At 45.3% G+C, this 18,060-nt stretch overlaps 1 protein-coding gene across 1 annotated transcript in view; it reads right to left on the reverse strand.

Moving 5' to 3' along the window:
* The window catches only part of MYO16 (myosin XVI), a 337,132-nt gene that overhangs the window by 25,651 nt on the left and 293,421 nt on the right, over positions 1-18,060 (reverse strand). The gene's annotated exons all lie outside the window — the stretch shown is intronic.

Below are 18,060 nucleotides of genomic sequence, written 5' to 3' on the forward strand. Positions count from 1 at the left end.
GAGGAAGGGGGAGGGGGAGGAAGAGGGGGAAGGAGAGAGGAGAAATGAGAAAAAAATCTAACTGCATCTGGTGTGTTTATGATCCTCACGTTGGGCTGCCCTGGGAACTCAAAGGTGATAATTAAAACACCTAAGTTTTCTGTTAGTTTCTGTAAAATATCTCAGCTTTTCATCCAAAGTTTGTTGCAGCAAATCTGGCATCTTCTCAAATGAGTCCTCTGTTTCCTGAGGACATCTAAGGAAGGCGGTGTGTCGCCTACACACCCGGTTCACCACCCCCACCCAGCCGAGCACTGAGAGGGCTGGACGTGTCCCACTGGCGGCCACCGCACTTCTTTATCTCTGCAAGTGAGGTAGAGCAGCGAGGTTGGAGGGGGAAGCGCAGCAGGAACTGTGGGTCTGGGGTATAACATGAATCCTGAGAAAATACACCTGTGTGACTTTTTCAGCAGCAGACTTTCATTTCCCCTCTAAAATCCTTTCAGCATATTGTCACCGAAAACTTACCGTATTATTTGTCCTGGATTGAGAATTGTCATGATATTGCTAGCCGTGAGTCAGACAAAATAAATACGGCTGCATCAGCAACACCCTCCCTTCTCACACATAGATTTTCGCTCATGTATCAACTCAGGGTACTGGAGGGGGTAAAAATAGCAAGCAACAGAGACTGAACAGGAATTGTAGTGCTGGAGGCACGGCTCTGAAGAATCTTGCTCACCATTTTGATCACACTGAATGGTCTCAAATGATCTATAGATGATGGAAGTATTCAGTGATTTTTTTTTTTTTTTGATAAGAGGCAAGAATATGATTTTCTACTCTGCAGTGTGCGGAAGGCCGGGAACCGGGAGGAGAGTGTACGGGGGCAGTGGAGGGACCACCTGAAGGTGATGGGCATCCCCAAAATATGCTGGTACATGACATCGGAGCAACAGTGGGCAAACAGGGATTATGTGTTATAATGCTTAAGTGGTCCAGAGGTGATAACTGACATAACTGTGCAATGTATGTGAATAGGAGAGAAACTGGATTGGGGATCTAAACCAAGATTCAGGTTCCAGCTTTGCAGCAAACTTGCTGTGAGGCCCTTGGCAAAGCACTGAGCAGGTAATCTTCCCCTCTCTCAGTACCGCACATGTGTGCGACCCAAATTCTATGTTCTGTTGTAATCATTCATTTTTATCTGTCCTCAAAGTGTGCGAGCTTCCCCAGGGCTCGGGGTCATCTCTGCACATCCCATGGTGTCTGCTCGACTGCCTATGCGCGTAGAAAGTATGCATAAATGAAGAAATTGGGCTGGGAGAGTGGAGGATGGGGAATGACACTTCTCGAGCACCGAATGAATGCAGGGGACTTTTCATGAGTCGCTTCGCACACTCCTCCAAGATGCAGGGGGCATGGATGATAATCTCCTTTTGACGGTGAGAAGTTGACGGTCACAGAAATTAAGTCACTTGCCCAAGTTCACACAGATGATGTTGAATTGTGTCTCCCCAAAAGAAGCGTGACCTGACTTGGGAATAGGGTCTTCGAAGATGTAATGCAGTTAAGAGGAGGTCTGTAGGGTGGGCCTTAATCCCACAGGACTGGTGTCCTTATAAGAAGAGAAAATATCACGTAAACACAGAGACACAGGGAGCACGCCATGTGACGATGGAGGTGGGGAGGGAGGTGACGCAGCTGTAAGGACTGCGGGGCCACCACCCGAAGCCCAGAGAGGCAAGGAAGGAGTCCGCCCAGAGTCTCAGGGGGTCAGGGCCCAGGCGATGCCCTGATTTTGGACTTGTGGCCTCCAGAACTGTGAGAAGTACATCTGCGTTGTTCGCAGCACCCCGGTTTGTGGTGCTTTGTGAGGGCAGCCCTAGGGACCTGACACAGATGGTGGGAGGGACTGGGATTGAACCTGGGGCAGCCTGACTCCGGAGGCAATGTCTCCACCACCATCGCTCCGGCTGAGGCGGGAAGGAAGCAGCCCCGGCCCCAGATAGTTCCAGAGTGAAAGAGACGAGCTTGAGCATCAAAGTCCCAAACGCACAGTAACCATGACCCTACGGGACATGCAGAGATAAGGGCTCTTGGTTCTCTGACCTTCAGGTGACTGAGCTTTTCTTTAGCCGTAAACTAAACTCATAATGACACACAGACTCATTCAAACACTCAGGAAAATCAGCGCGTTTCCACCACTTACCCAGAGTCACACAATGCAATGAAATCACTCAAATTATCTTCTCGCTCTTTTATAATTGTCTCATTCTGGAGCTTTGCTAATTATCACCAAGAAGTGAATTGACATAATTCAAGTATCTGAATACAGTATTAACAAGTCAGAACAAAAAACCTTAACACTTGGTGCCTTTTTTTCTCATTTTATATTGTTCTTTTGACACCTAAAATGGTATAATTCTGACATTTCAACCGAAAAGACAAAAACGTCATCTTAGACAGGGTGAGGTACTCTATTTTAGTGTAATTAAAAACATCTTGTCTTTTGGAATGTGAGTGTCATCTCTGGGTGGTGTCACGGGCCCATCACTGCACTGAAGCATGATCTCATAGAAACTTCAATTTCAGACCAAATGGAAATAACCAGCCCGAGCCTGGAGCTGCACATGGTCCTGAGAGAGCTGGTGTGACTGGAGAAGGGACTTCTTTGCTCTCGTTCCCCACACCCTCCTGGCCTCTGTTGCCCAAGAGGTGGTCACCTCCGTCCACTGTAGATTCCCTATCCTCAGGCTGACACCTGCCCTGCATCCCAGATAAACCAGCCGACTCTGAGAAGTCAGTGCTAACTCTCCCAGCTGACTCACTCTCGTCTCATCCTGGCTTGGCGTGAGGGGCATGACTGGCACCTAGTTCCACGTCCAGAATCTGGGTCGTGTGGCTCATTCACTCGGGCTCATTCAATCAATCAACCAATATTGACTGAGCACAAAATAGATACTGGGAATGCAGCAGGAAACAAAACAGATCCTTATACCCCTTACATCCCATGATGGAGAGAGAGAGATAATAGAAATGTAAATGAGGACGGATGTCAGATATGACAAGAGAGATGGAGAAAAATAGAGCAGGGAAGGTTTCAGGGTGAGCAGATACCTGCTGGTGAGGAAGGAGGCATGGCTCTCTCTGGGGAACAGGGATCCAAATTGAGGGCATGGGGTCTGAAAGCCTGGAGTGGGACGGTACCTGCTTAGGGAATCAAGGAAGCAGGCATGGCTGGAGCAGAAAAGAGGGAGGAAAGATGGAGGAGATGGACCCACAGAGGTATCCACACAGGGTGAGGACGAAGACCCCACCGGTGATGCCAAGGACTTTGGCTTTGACTCTGAGCGTCCCGGGGAGCAAGGCTTTGAGCAGACGAGTCACATCACTTGACCTTTAAAGAATCGTCACAGCTGTGAGGCTGAGAGCAGGCAGAGAGGGAACGAGTGGGGGGCTGGGGAGACCCTCTGTACGCTCTTCCCACAGCCCAGGCTGGAAGCAACAGGAATGGTAGGAATTGGTTGAACTCTGTCCATATTTGAGGCAGATCCAATAGGATTTCCCAGTGCACTGATGTGGATGTGAAGGGAAGAGAGTATGACGTCATTTCTTGACCTAGGAGACTGCGGATGACGTTGACATTTACTGAGATGGAGTAGTCTGGGAAGAGTAGCTATTTCCCTGGGCCAATGCTGCGTAAACCGAAGGAAACGGTCAGTGCAACTCAGGAGAACCAGAAACGGGGAGTGGAGGTGAAACTCCCAAAGGAGGTATAGATCAATGTCACCAACACCCCCGAACCAGACCTAGTGCCTCCCTGGTTGTCAATTCCTCAGCTGGGGTCAGTCTCTTCTCTGTCACGACCTTCTGTCTGACCGAACAGGACAGTACTCACCATGTGGGAAACTGGTCCTCTTTCCATTACGGTTCTGAATACTCAGGGTTCTCTGTTACTCGGGGTAACACAGTTGAAACCTATAACTGTGTTAGACGCTCCATTTGCCTCACTTCTCTTGGGAACGTGTCTCTGACGACTTTTATCCTCCCCTTCCTGCCAGTCTACACCCTAAGTTGCCAGTATATAAGTGTGGGGTTTCCCAGCAAGTTCCATCATGGTTACTGAAAAATTCTATAACACACACACTCGTCATTAAGTGCTCTTTCTACATCAAGGATTCATGAAACCTCTCCTCAATGCACTCACAGAATCACGAATATGATGACAATAGAAGAATAACAGACACGACCACACTTTACAAAATTATAAGTGAAAGAACCACATTACTGGTCCTTTTCATTTTGGGGTCTCTGTATTCTAAGATGGGTAGATTGCAGTTGAAGTAGCAGAGAAAAAGCTAACAATTAAGAAACGTAAAGTACAATAGAACCTAAGGAAAGTGATGAAATAAATATTCCTCTTTTCAAAAGTGGTTGTTCCTTCTAGTTTCAAGGAGAACCTTGACATTCTATCCCTCATGGTCCCAGAGACAAAAAAAAAAAGGGCTTATGCAGTGACCGTAGACGTCTGGTTAAACATTGTAGTGACTCTTAGCTGACTATCATGAAATTGTAGAATCATTGCCTTAGAAAGATGCAAGGGATATGTATTAAGCTAGTGCTTAAAAAAAAAAAACTTAGATGTAATTTCTCTGAAATTGTTTCTGTTTGCTGAATATGGACTTCATCTCTTCATTCTCAAAGAAAATTATGTCGTGACAGTTTCAATCCCGAAACCACTTAAACAAGAACACCAAGAAATAAGAAATCGAAATAAGAAAACCAAGACCTGATGACATTTCTCTTATTAGGGACATATTTTAATTACTTATTTGATAACAACAAAAGAATGCTTGAGGATTCCCGTTAACCTCCTTCTACCTGAGACAGGCCTGGATAATCCACAGAAAGAGGAAGATGGAGCATGGAGGCAACTCTCCGTCGGAGGAAACGTGGAGAGGGACAGCAGGTGAAGGCAGGTGCAGGAGGGGGGGAGGGGCAGGTGGGGCTGGGACTGTGTGATTTCAGAGCAGCCCGGGGAAGACAGGGTGTAAGATGGGGTCCACAGCACTAACCCTCGTGGAGAGGTGCGAGCATGTCAGCACTGACAAGGGGCTGCTGGATTTGTGATTGAGGACTTGAGGCAACGTCCAGAAGAAACCAGAATCCTACGGCATCAAGACATTAGCAGATGGTGGAGAAGCCCGAGGACCGGGCTCTCGTGGTTCATGGCATAAATAAAGAAAAGGTCATCAGCTTGAGCATGAAACAGAATCGAGCAAAGTTTTGGGGTGTTTTGCTTTTCAGCGGCAAGGAAGAATGTTCAGACAGCATGGGCAACACTTGTAGAAATCTACGAGTCCTACATTCTATCCATGCTAATTTTTGTGTATTTCTGTTTTCCTCCAGGTTATCTCGCTCATTAAGGTTTAGTTCTGATAGGATGAGGACACAGTTTCTTGTCTAACCATTCCCTTGAAATCTTCCCACAGGGCCCTGGGTGGTTTGTCTACCTGGCGTGCAGCACGAACGTAGCCGTCTGGCTATGGTTAAACGGGGATGCATTTTACCCCTTCCACAAACTTGCCTGGATTGTCATTGTACTGTTCGTATTCCTGCTCTCACGGTAAACACGGTGCAGGTGCAGAAGGGCGATTTTCTAGCTATTTGGGGCCAATTTCCAGCATTCAGGATGCTGAGTGGTGGGTTGAGCATAACAGCTGCCTAGCAACGGGACTGACATACGTCATGAAGATGGTGAGAAGTATGAAGAAGCAGGAGTACAAGTGGGCTTGAGAGAGAAATAGAATCTATTTCAACGTGGAGGCTGGGGGGAGGACAGGAAGGAGAAATGAGACACAGAGAGAGAGGATTTGCACAAGTGCTTTTCAACTAAAGAGGATCACTTTCCTTTCCTTTTAAAGAAAAGGATGCGAAAGCCAAAAGTCCAAAATCCTCTAGCTCACACAAAATTCCATTGTGTTAAGTGTTACCCATTCTTTGTCTTCTTCCGTGAGTCTTAAGGTTTAGAAATCCCAGCTAGGGCTGTCGGTTGGTCTGGGTGTCAGCCCCCGGAGCTGACGGTCCTGTGATGGGCGGGCTCTGCTCCACCCGCCACGCCCATCTCCTCCGCGGCAGACCAAAGCCTGAGCTGCTCAGAGGACCACGTGGAGTCTTCATCACAGGCACCTGCCCGTCTTCCCTCAGCTTCCCACAGGTCCTCTGCATCGAGCCTATCAAGCCACTTCTGCCCCCCACCAACATTTCTCTGCACCTGCTGTGCCCTCGTCAGCCTGACACAGTTTCCAGTGGGTTCACCTACATCCCCTCCTCGGTAGGCACCCCCTTTTCCTGTATATTTACAGGAAGACCTGGAAGGGGACGTTCGCTGTCTTTTGCCATGGCCTTGGGGTCTCCTGGAGTGTTCAGAACTGGAATTTGGTCTTGAGTTTCCTTTTGCATCTGTTGGGACTACCATTAAGCCCCTCAGGATCTACATGTGACTCTATTAAGGGGAAAAGTCTTTCCATCGTTACTCTGACAATTCCAGACCTACTGCTCACGCCACTGCAAGACTCAGTTCTCTTCTCTTTCCATATGATGGTAACTCGGCTGCTGTCATCTTTAGAAAATGGTTACACCATTCAAAGGCACTGTGGCTCTTCACATTCCCATGGGTTTCCTGGTTCAAGAGCCCCCTAGGAGCAGAGTCCTTGGGAAGAGGTGCCGGCAGTGGGGGGTGGGGGAAAGGCGGGCGGTAGTGGTGGAAGAGCTGCCCCATTGATGTCACCCCAGAGCTGCACGCCCACACGACAGTTCTGTCTGAGGCTGGGTGACTAGCTTGGCGAGGGTCATCCCTAACTTTTACATGCAATTCTCTGGAGTTCAGAATGGGTCAGCGGAGAAGCAAAGTGGGGAGAGAGAGATGGAAGGAAGGGAGAAACACCAGGGAAGAGTTATCCAGTGCCTAAAGATTCCAGGTATGAGGATGGATCAGTCCGTATCATCACTGAATTCTCACAGCAACCGCAGAACAACATTTACAGAGATTACATGATAACTGCAAAAAGTTACAGCAAAGCTAGGTTCTTAGTCTAGGGCATAGAATTCTGAGTCTAATATGGCTGCTACTAAATGTGTACGAGAGATGGGACAAACACAGATACTTGCCCCTTTTGTTTTTGAGCCTGAAAGGATGAAGGTAACCGTCATACAGATTAATGTATAAATGAGGACTATTAATAAAACAGGAAATGTAAAGAGCAGGACCCCATGCTACTGCCTTGAATTCCAAGCCTCCTATGGCTGTCTCCTTCTCCTCCTCCCTCATTATGCTGGGTGTGTGTGTGTGTGTGTGTGTGTGTTGCTTTTGTTACTGTTATTTTGATGCCATTATTATGCTTTTACTGTCATCACAGCCACATTTATTAGGCGTTTATCTGTTACGACTCTAAAACACAGCATCCAAAATTCAAACTCAGTGCCTGGCTTTTACATCACTGCTGGTGGAGATGCAGATGCAAGAGAAAGGAGATAATACAGAAGAGTGAGGGGGGGCTTCCCTGGTGGCGCAGTGGTTGAGAGTCCGCCTGCCGATGCAGGGGACACGGGTTCGTGCCCCGGTCCGGGAGGATCCCACGTGCCGCGGAGCGGCTGGGCCCGTGAGCCATGGCTGCTGAGCCTGCGCGTCCGGAGCCTGTGCTCCGCCACGGGAGAGGCCACAGCAGTGAGAGGCCCGCGTACCGCAAAAACAAAAACAAACGAAAAAAGAGTGAGGGGAATCCTGGACCCTACTTCCTGGGCCAGCTGAGAGGCTCTGGAGAAGCCCTTTTAGCCTTCATCTGAAAACCCCCGGGATGATTTTGTGTGAGCTCTACCGAAGGTGTGCTGTTTCCCTCGGCTATGACCGCTAACATGCCAACCGGCTGCAGCCTGGGAGCTGCCGGCACGGTGAAGGCGGTGGGTGCCGAGGACCACACAACCAAAACGAATCCACTCACGCCATATGGTCCCTTCCCCGGAAGCACCTCACTCCGGAGCCCGCGGCCAAGCAGACTGTCCGGGGATGCGGCCTTAACTGTGTGGCATTCATTCAGGCACTTCACGTAATTAAGCCGGAGGCTCTCATCCCAGACAATATGGGAGTTGAATAATAAAAAAGAATGCGAAATTCTACCTTGGCTTCTGGGATTAGCCAGTACCACTCTGCAGATAAAAAATGGATTCAGAGCATCTGCCTAGAATTTACGTGACAACGCTCTCAAGTTCTCTTACTTCAAGCCCGTCCCACCATTTCATTTTAATTGTACAACGGAAGAACGTTCGAATTATTCAGTAAATGTATGGAAGTGAAACACTCAATTAAAAGTGTCCTGGTGTGAAATATACACAGAGTTCCATTTCCTGAGCAGCCTTTGCAGCAGGTAACCTGTTTCTTGGCCAGGGTTGTACTTGCTTCTAATCGGGCCAGAGGATAGTTTTCCACACAGGAATCCCATCCCTGCATGTACGGCACTGCAGGGCCATCTACTGTGGGGACATTTCAAGGCTGGGCCCTCTCGGGGGACTGAGTCTGCGATGGAGCTGAGCTAAGGGTTGCAGGAGAAGGAACCAATGCTGCTGTTTTCAGATCCCGTTACGCATGCCCAAAAGGATGCTTAGCGCAGTCGGTGAGGACGTTGAAGCTGACGTGCTCCATCCTTCCCCCTCCACACTTTGCAGAATTTACTGGCTGAGCCATAGCCCGTATGCTTCAGGTACCAGAACAGCTTGTTTCCTTAAACTGAAAAGAACAGCTGTTCATTTATTGTTTAAGCCTAAATGAGAGCCCTCTCTAAGCTTCGTGGTTTCAGTAACATTATCCTGTTCCTAAAGCAATTTGCTCCCTAACCAAATACCCACTGAGGTTAGTCTGACCTCCTATCTTTGAGTAGGAACAGGAAACCAAGGCAGGTTGATTTATTTGTTGGAAAAATTTGTTGTTCCAGTGTTTTCTCTCCCTACTAAACACAGAAGACACTTCTTCTCCAGGTAAATGGCTAAAAAATTTTATGAAGACTGGTGGCTAATGCCAGTTATTTTATGACTTCAATACATTTATGTCGATTTCAGATATCGAATTGAGTTACTTACAACCATAGGAACCTGCTATTCTGAATATCACTGTTATTATAATTGGTTAGCAGATCATGAAGAAGAATGAAATTATTATGAGCTCTGAGGGAACAGCCTGGCACTGAAACTAGATCTCCCGATTTGCACAGTGATGAAATTTTCTTTTGAATGTCTACTTCTGAAGATGTGTGACAAGAGCTGAATGAAGAGTTGGGGTTCAGTATCTGAACCCAATCATGTTTGTTAATTTTGGAAAGTATTCATTATTTTAAAAAGTGCTTTATGGAGGTGTGTCCATATTTAAGCATTCAAGTGGATGAGTTTGGAAATAACTGTACCTCTGTGAAACCATCACCACTGTCAATGCCATAAACATAACTATCACCTCCAGAAGTTTCCTTCCGCCTTCTTCACTTTTAGTTATTTACTTATTTATCTGTGATAAGGACACTTACATAAGATTTACCCTCTTAGCAAATTCTTAAGCTAACAATACAGTACTGATAACTATAGACACAATGCTGTGTCTATAGTTAGGTCCACACAGTGGACCTCTAGGACTTACTCATCTTGCAGAACTGAAACTTTGTACTCTTTGACCCTCACCTCCTTGTCTTCGCCTGCCCCCCACCCCCTGGAAACCACCCTTCCACTCCCTGTTGCTATGATTTTGACTGTTTTAGAGCCACATATAAGTGAGATCATACAGTATTTGTCTTTTTGTGTCTGGCTTATTTCACTTAGCATCATGTCCTCCAGGTTCATCCACGTTCGCACAAAAGGCAGAACTTCCTTCATTTTTAAGGCTGAATAATATCTTCCATTGTATGTGAATACCACACAAAAAGCATTAATTTAAAATACCGTCATCCGATACTTCCATTTTTCCAAAGAGGAAATGCAGATGGGCAACAGGCACGTGAAAAGATGCTCAACATTGCTAATCAACAGGGAAATGCAAATCAGAACCACAACGAGGTATCACCTCACATCTGTCAGAATCGCTAGCAGCAAAAAGTCTACAAATAACAGACGTTGGTGAGGATGCAGAGGAAAGGGAACCCTTGTGCACTGTTGGTGGGAATGTAAATTGGTGCAGCCGCTATGGAAAACAGTATGGAAGTTTCTCAGAAAACTAAAAACAGAACTACCATATGACCCAGCAGTTCCACTCCTGGGTATATATATCCAAAAAACACAAAACCATTAATTTGAAAAGATACATGCACCCCAATGTTCAGACAAGCACTATTTACAATTGCAAAGACATGGAAACAACCCTAGTGTCCACCGATAGATGCATGGAGAAAGAAGATGTGGTACATACACACAATGGAATATTACTAAGTCACAAGAAAGAATGAAATTTTGCCAGTTGCAGTAACACGGATGGATTTGGAAAGCACTGTGCTTTCAATGTTAGATGGAGGAAGACAAGTACCATATGATATCACTTACATGTGGAATCTAAAAAATGCAACAAACTACTGAATATAACAAAAAGGAAGCAAATTCACAGATAGAGAGAACAAACCCTTACCAGTGGGGGGGGGGAAGGGGCAATGCAGGCATGGGGAAAGGGGAGGTACAAACTATTGGGTATAAGATAGGCTCAAGGATGTATTGTACAGCACAGGGAATATTGCCAATATTTTGTAATAGCTGCAAATGGAAAGTAAACTTTAAAAATTATATGAAAATTAAAAAAAGAAAAAGGGAAACTGAAAAAAAAAGACAAAATTGACATCTGTATTGTGGTGAGTCATGGAAAATGAGCAGCAGTAAATTCTAATGTCAGTTAACTGAGTTGTCATCTTCGGCCAAGAAATGCAAGGAATGAACGTTTTTAAGAACATAGGATCAAAAGGAAAAATTTAACATCTATTCTTTCTTCTCTTTTAATGAGACACTTTAAAACAGGTAATGTCACTCTTGAATGATATAACAAATAGTGAAGGGTAACTAACATTTTTGAATTAGAACCCAGTACACCCATATTTTGAGGGGAAATAAAATGTGCACATAATTGTCATATTAAATATTGATTACTTATTATTACTATTTGAAAATATTGGCTGGGTAAGTCCAAATGATGTAAGATGCGTGCTATTTGAGATATCTTGGAAATTTAAGTATATCACTCACCATTAGGTACTGATGCCTCTAATGAAAGTTCTCATTCAGAGAAGGCATGATTAAAGTTAGTATTGACTAGAACCCTAGAGGAATTAATAATATGCAAAATGCTCTGTCTCTTCATGTCCAGTAACATATATACACCTTTGGCACTGCACACACTTAAAAGCTCTGGTTCTAATCATCTCTCGCTTTTCTATCACTTCTCTTGATAATTACCATTAAGATTAACGTGTGTACGACACTTTGCTGGATACTGGGAAAGATGGTGAACAAGATATGGTCTTGCCTTTGCATGTCCTCTCAGAAGAATTCTGGGCATTGCCAAGTGGACCCTTGGGGATTACCGAATTCTCTAGAGGTATCATCTTTGATTGCTTTAAACTCGGCTGTTTTGCAGCTCTGCTGTGAGAGAACTTAAACTACAGAAACTGATGACGTGCAGAAAGTTTCTGTCCAAAGCAACACAAAGGACGTTCGTCATGGCGGGGTAAATAAATTTTGCCCCTAGAGAATATAATCTCTGTAAATAAACTCTTCACTTGTAAATCAGATCTGGTTGTAGCACCTTATTAGCCTCCTCTTTACCTAAGGAACTGAATAAAGTCTTGGAGAGGTGTTCACAGCACACTTGTATGACAGTCATGACTTTCCCCTTTTGAAAGTTGTGTTTTACCACAATGTGATGTGGTAACTGAGAGTTAGCAAGGGGTGGGTTAGCATTGGAACAATAATCAAATCCGATTCTCTTCTTCATCCCAATATACTCTCCAACCTCTGCAATCCGCTTTCCACTTTTGTGCCCATCATTTTATCGAAACCTCATATGTCAAGATAGCTAACAAATTCTCTACTGTCAAATCCAATGGCTGCATTTCAGGGCTTTTTTCTCCCGCGACCCTTTCTGTTTTCATATAACTTGGCCTTTCTGTGGCATATGAAACCACTGGCTCCTTCCTCCTTGAAATAGTCTCCTTGCCATTCTTCGAGGCTGCCCCTAAGCTGTCCCACAACTTCTCATCCTCCTTTATACACTTCATCCCCTCCATCCTTCTCATTAATACATGTGCTTTTCAGCACGTGCTTCTTGCCCCTCCTGGAATTTCTCCCTGACCCGTCTCAAAACCCGCAAGGCTGTAAGGATCCCTCATGAACTGATGTTAAAATTGTGTATATGTGAGACACAGTAATCACTTTCCTGAACTTCACACCAATGCGCCCCCTTGCCTCCTGGACAGCCAGTGTGGATCTCCCATGCACACCCCAAGTTCCACACTCCCTCCTAATACTCCTCTGTGGGATCTACCGTCTTTCCACCTCCTCACCTGGAAACCTGGACGTCTCTAAAGACAGGTCCATCAACGTGTATTGATCATTTCACATCCTAAACATCTCTAAAGTTTCTGTCCTCTTCCTCTCAATTAAGTTCTCGCCGTAAAGCCTCAGCTACTTATGTCTCAATTCCTGGAATCGAAAGTCTCCTAACTGCGCCTGCTTTGCCCATCTTTCCAAGTCCTCACACCGTTTTTCTCAGCATTTTTCGGGGACTCCCCACCTTCAGCATGCGGCCCTAGTTTTTTTTACAGGCTTTGTGTTTCCCTAGTTAAACATCTCCCGGCCGTCAGGATCACGCACTCCTGCCACGTTGAATTTTACTGAACTCACAATTCATCCTTATTCTTGCGCTTCTGCACCTGCTTGTGTGGACAACTGTTCATTGATTTCTTTTCTGGTTAATCCTAGGTGGTCTTCAAGCCTGGGGTCAATGACATCTACTCCAGGAGACTTTGTGAACCCTCTCCCTGGAAACCTACCTGCCTGGACTAGACACTGCATGCATCCTCTTCTATCGCATCACTCCCTTTGTCATCCTCGAGCTCCCTAGCTTCCGAGGCAAAGGAGAATATTCTATGCATTCCATATGTTTATCCCTAAAGTACTGCACAGTATTTATTATGTTGAAGACATTCCACAAGCTACTGCTGGCTGAGTGACTAAAGGAAGGATAGGAAGAAAAGCAATGAGAGGAGGTGGGAGAAAATAAAATTTTAATGGTTATTTAAATATTATTTTATATAGTAAGATAATTAAATCTATAATATTTATATATAAGTATATGCATGTATAAAGTAAATGCACTTAAATAATATTTAATATTATTTTAATAATAACTCAGGGATATTGTTTTGCTGGTGACCATCCCCTTATGTAAATATATAAAAACCAATGATTGTACCATCACATCGCATGTTAGACATCAAGTGAAAGCACAATTTCATAGTCACTTATTTCTTATTTGTATTTGTAACATATATTAAGGGGAATTGGCCATTTTTGTCTAGCTGGCACCTGGTCACCATCTCCGAGGTGGAATTCACTGTCCACCTTTGCACGGACTCACTTCATAGCAGCAAAGAGGTGCTGGTTACTTCAGCAGCACCGGACCCAAGCTGGGGGAGCAGATGTGGTCATGAGGAGAAATCAGCAAAGATCTTTTCTTCTCCAGGCCACTGTGCCCTGCACAAGTGCTACCTAGCAGCACACTTTTTCTCTTATTCATTGGATCGTTTAAAACACTTTTCAAGTCCCTGTTGTTCTTCAGATGTGTCTTCTTCTACACCTTCTGACTGGGTGGTATTAAAAGAAGCCCATGGCTGATTTATTTAAAACCATTTTTAAACTATCCCCAAGCCATCTAAAAACAGGACTGTTGAGTGGATCAATTTCAGTGAAAATGACAAAATGGATTAACTTTAAACCCGTGTTGATATGTAATACATAATACATGTGTTGCTCTAGAAAGCTGTGTAGTGCACACGTGACCCTAGATCTATGTTACGAAAGGAGAAAGATGCAAGCTCCGACTTCAGTTGCATCCCCAGACACTTCACCTCTTTCAAAACTGTTGCCAGGGGCTTCCCTGGTGGCGCAGTGGTTGGGAGTCCGCCTGCCGATGCAGGGGACGCGGGTTCGTGCCCCGGTCCGGGAGGATCCCACATGCCGCGGAGCGGCTGGGCCCGTGAGCCATGGCCGCTGGGCCTGCGCGTCCGGAGCCTGTGCTCCGCAACGGGAGAGGCCACAACGGTGAGAGGCCCGCGTACCGCAAAAAAAAAAAAAAAAACTGTTGCCAGTACCCGGTGTGACGCTGGTGCCCGTGAAAACCCTCTCCCGCCGTCACAATTGCCACCTGCCAAGTGCGATGTCTGTACACGCTAGGAGTTAATTTATAAGGAACCTGCCCTTATACAACGTTTAAGCAAAGTGTCTTGCTCACCTACACTCGTCTTGGGAAGGTTTCAGGCCACATTAAGTGCTACCTCTCCTTACAGTGTTCCTCGGAGGCCATGGAGCTCCTGACCTTCCCTCTCTTCTTGTCTGGCCTCTTCTCATTCTATCTTTCAAAAGTCCTGGACTCTCAGCCACAACTCAACGTACACACTCTTTCCTCTGCCCGGCACCCTCTGTGCACCTCTCTCTCACACAGAGATACAGCAGACAACCTGTGCTCCTTGTCTGGTTCTCTCTGCTGCAGAAATTCCTTTGGTCGCAGTTCCCACAGGCTTCATATTCTCATGGCTTTGCTGACGTTGCACCCTCTGGTTTTCTTCAACCCTGACCACAATCTAGTGACATTCCAATATACCTCTTCTGCCAGAATTTTCTCATATTCAACAGGTTATTAGCTTTCTTTACCTTAGCACATCAAGGTACCTGAACCTACTGTGTCCAAAGCCAAACTCATTTCTTCCCTCTGATACCTGCTTGTCCCTCTGTGATTACCTCAGTGAGGACACCTAACTGTGACCCAAGGCACCGGACCGAGCACCCAAGCCAGACCTACAGACGTCATCCCTGACGCTCATTTGCTTGAAGCCTCGCGTTTATAATCACTAAGTGGTGCTATTTCCACATCCAAAATATGTTTTTTTCCCCACATCTGTCTTTTCAGTTCCCTCAAATTCCTACTGTTTCAACTTTGGCTAAGGTCATGTTCACTAAAACCTAGCTACTAGAAGCAGTTCTTTTTTAAAAAAAATTTATCGAAGTGTGGTTGATTTACACGGTTGTGTTCATTTCCGCAGTACAGCACAGTGACCCAGTTATACACATATATACGTCCTTTTTCATATTCTTTCCATACTCTTATGGTTTATCCCAGGATATTGAATATAGCTCTCTGTGCTCTACAGTAGGACCTTGATGCTTATCCATAGAGACAGTTCTTAACCCGAAGTGGTTTTGCCCTCCAGGGCACATGTGGCAATGGCTGGAGACATGTTTTTATGTCATGAGCGGGGAGGGGAGAGCTCCTGGAATCTGGTGTATAGGGTCCAGGGATGCTGCTAAATATCCTACAACGTACAGGCCAGCCCACCATGACAAACAATTATCTTGCCCCAAAACAATGATCTGGTCCAGTGTCAGGTGAAGAAAGTGTGCTGGAGAAGTCTAGCTCGGGGAGGGACCAGCTAACTTTTTCTGTAAAGAGTCAGACAGGAAATATTTTAGGCTCAATCTTGCCTTTGTAATGTGAAAGGAGCCAAAGGTAGCACGTAAACAAATGGGGTACCGGGTGCCAATAACACTTTAATAAACAGGCTGCCAACTGGATGTGGCCCGTGGGCCATCGTTTGCCAACCCCTGATCTAGCTTGAAGGGGAATGAAACCACAGTATCACATGGTTTTAAACATTTAGTGCCTATGAGCTACAGGATAAATTCCAAGTTTGTACCTAAAATACACAGTTCTTGCCTTCCTCTCAGCTGTCGTTTTCCCTAATGTACTTAGGCTACTGCAATGAGAATGTCTTCCCCAGACGCCCTCTGATGCTTCTTCCCTCCTTCCCTTTGCTCACATCATATCCTCAGGTCTCACTCTAAGTCTGGGATTTCCTCCGTCACCTCTGGCAGTGAGCTTGTTTCTCATCATCGCTCAAGAGTCCTACTGGAATTCCTTCTGGTGGGATAACGGGCTTTACTTATAGGCTCTGACAGCACCGCAGTACCATCTCCTGCGTCTCTTCCCCCAACTTACCTGGGAAGAACATCAGATCTGGGCAAGACTCACGCATCTTTCTACCCTTAACACTTAGCAGGGCCTCAGGTCATTTGTAGGGACTCAATATTAACTCTAATGGAAAACTGTTTTAGAGATGTGTTTTAGCATTCAAGCTTGTAGGTCTTTAGAGGAGTCCTGGGTAAGATTTAAGGCAAGAAATAAAATAACCTTCAGGGGGAGATGAAGTACAGGCATCATGTAACACTGCACTTTGTCAGGTTTCACGTGTGATTGCTACGCTTCTTAATTTTAAATACGTCAGTGAATGATGTATCTGCAGCTCAAGGCCTGTCTTGATTAGGTTTTTTGTTTGTTTCTTTGAAACAGATCAATTATTGTTAGTATTCTATATATTATACTATATATGCTACATATGTATGTTTATATATTCCCAGACCACTGAAATGGAACGGCAATAGTACACAGTAAAGGCCAGAGGCATTTGCTTAAGTCTTAACTTTTTGAGTTTTACTCTTTTTTTTTTTTTGCGGTACGCGGGCCTCTCACTGTTGCGGCCTCTCCCGTTGCGGAGCACAGGCTCCGGACGCGCAGGCTCAGCGGCCATGGCTCACGGGCCCAGCCGCTCCGCGGCATGTGGGATCTTCCCGGACCGGGGCACGAACCCGTGTCCCCCGCATCGGCAGGCGGACCCCCAACCACTGCGCCACCAGGGAAGCCCTGAGTCTTACTCTTGATCTGATAAATGCTTATAGCAATATTTTCAGGTAATGGCTGTAAAGATTTCTGAGATAACGTATGAGAAATGTAAGTGAAAGGTATCTACCCTTGTTACTTACTAATTTTTGAAATACCTTAAGATCTTTTTATGTCTCAGGGTTTCCCCAGGTTAAAGCACTGGTAGATCATCAATGAGAGAATGGGAAATTTCCTGCTAACTCTCAAAATTCTACTGTGGGCAAAGCAGGTGGAACTTTTTTCTTGAGTCAAAATCATTTTATTTTTTGGCACAGGGTGTCGGGTAGAATGTTCCTAAGTCTATTCAGGGCCGTGCACATAAATATGCAATTCTAGCCATTTTGGTCATAGAAACTTCCAACCCATGAATTCTCTAAGAATAAGAAAAAAGTCATCAGCTTCCTGGACAATTTGTAACATGCTTAATTTTAGCTTAATTAGAATCCCAGGCACATTCAAGCAAATATAGTATTCACCTCCACTTCCTATCCAAACTCTTGTCTAGAATCATCATTTTATAAAATACCAGCTGCTCTATGTTAATTTTTCTACAGAGATACAAGTCTGTTTAGGAAAAGTTGGTATACATAATTGGAAGATCAAAGGAGAAAAGTCTACTATTATCCAGAGTATCAAAAACTACCTAAAAAACACAAGCCTTCAAACAATAGCATTCGTCTCAGGAAGTTCTCTGTGGTAAGAATAGACTATAGGTGCTCACAACCTAGCCCAGGAACAATTTAATAGGTAAAAGGCCCATCCAGTAGGAATCCGATATAAAAAATAAATTTATAAATTTCTGCTTTCAGTCAAGATGGAGGAATAGGGACTAGTTTTACTTGCCATCCTCAAACAATTTAAAACTGGACAACGTATGTGAGGCAGTGATGCTCAGGGCACTGGACGCCAGACAATGAAGGTCAGTGATCCTTGAGAGACAGGAAGACAGATGAGTCAGGCCCTGAGAGTCCCCCAGCTTACTTCATGGGGGGAGGCTCCAGGTTGTGGTTCAAAGAGGAATCCCAGGTGAAGCCTGAGGCCCTCCCCGAGTGGAGGAGATGGTGCTGGGACAT

The sequence above is a fragment of the Neophocaena asiaeorientalis genome, unplaced genomic scaffold (assembly GCF_003031525.2).
Source record: "Neophocaena asiaeorientalis asiaeorientalis breed wild unplaced genomic scaffold, Neophocaena_asiaeorientalis_V1.1 scaffold684, whole genome shotgun sequence".
Taxonomy (NCBI): Eukaryota; Metazoa; Chordata; class Mammalia; order Artiodactyla; family Phocoenidae; genus Neophocaena; species Neophocaena asiaeorientalis.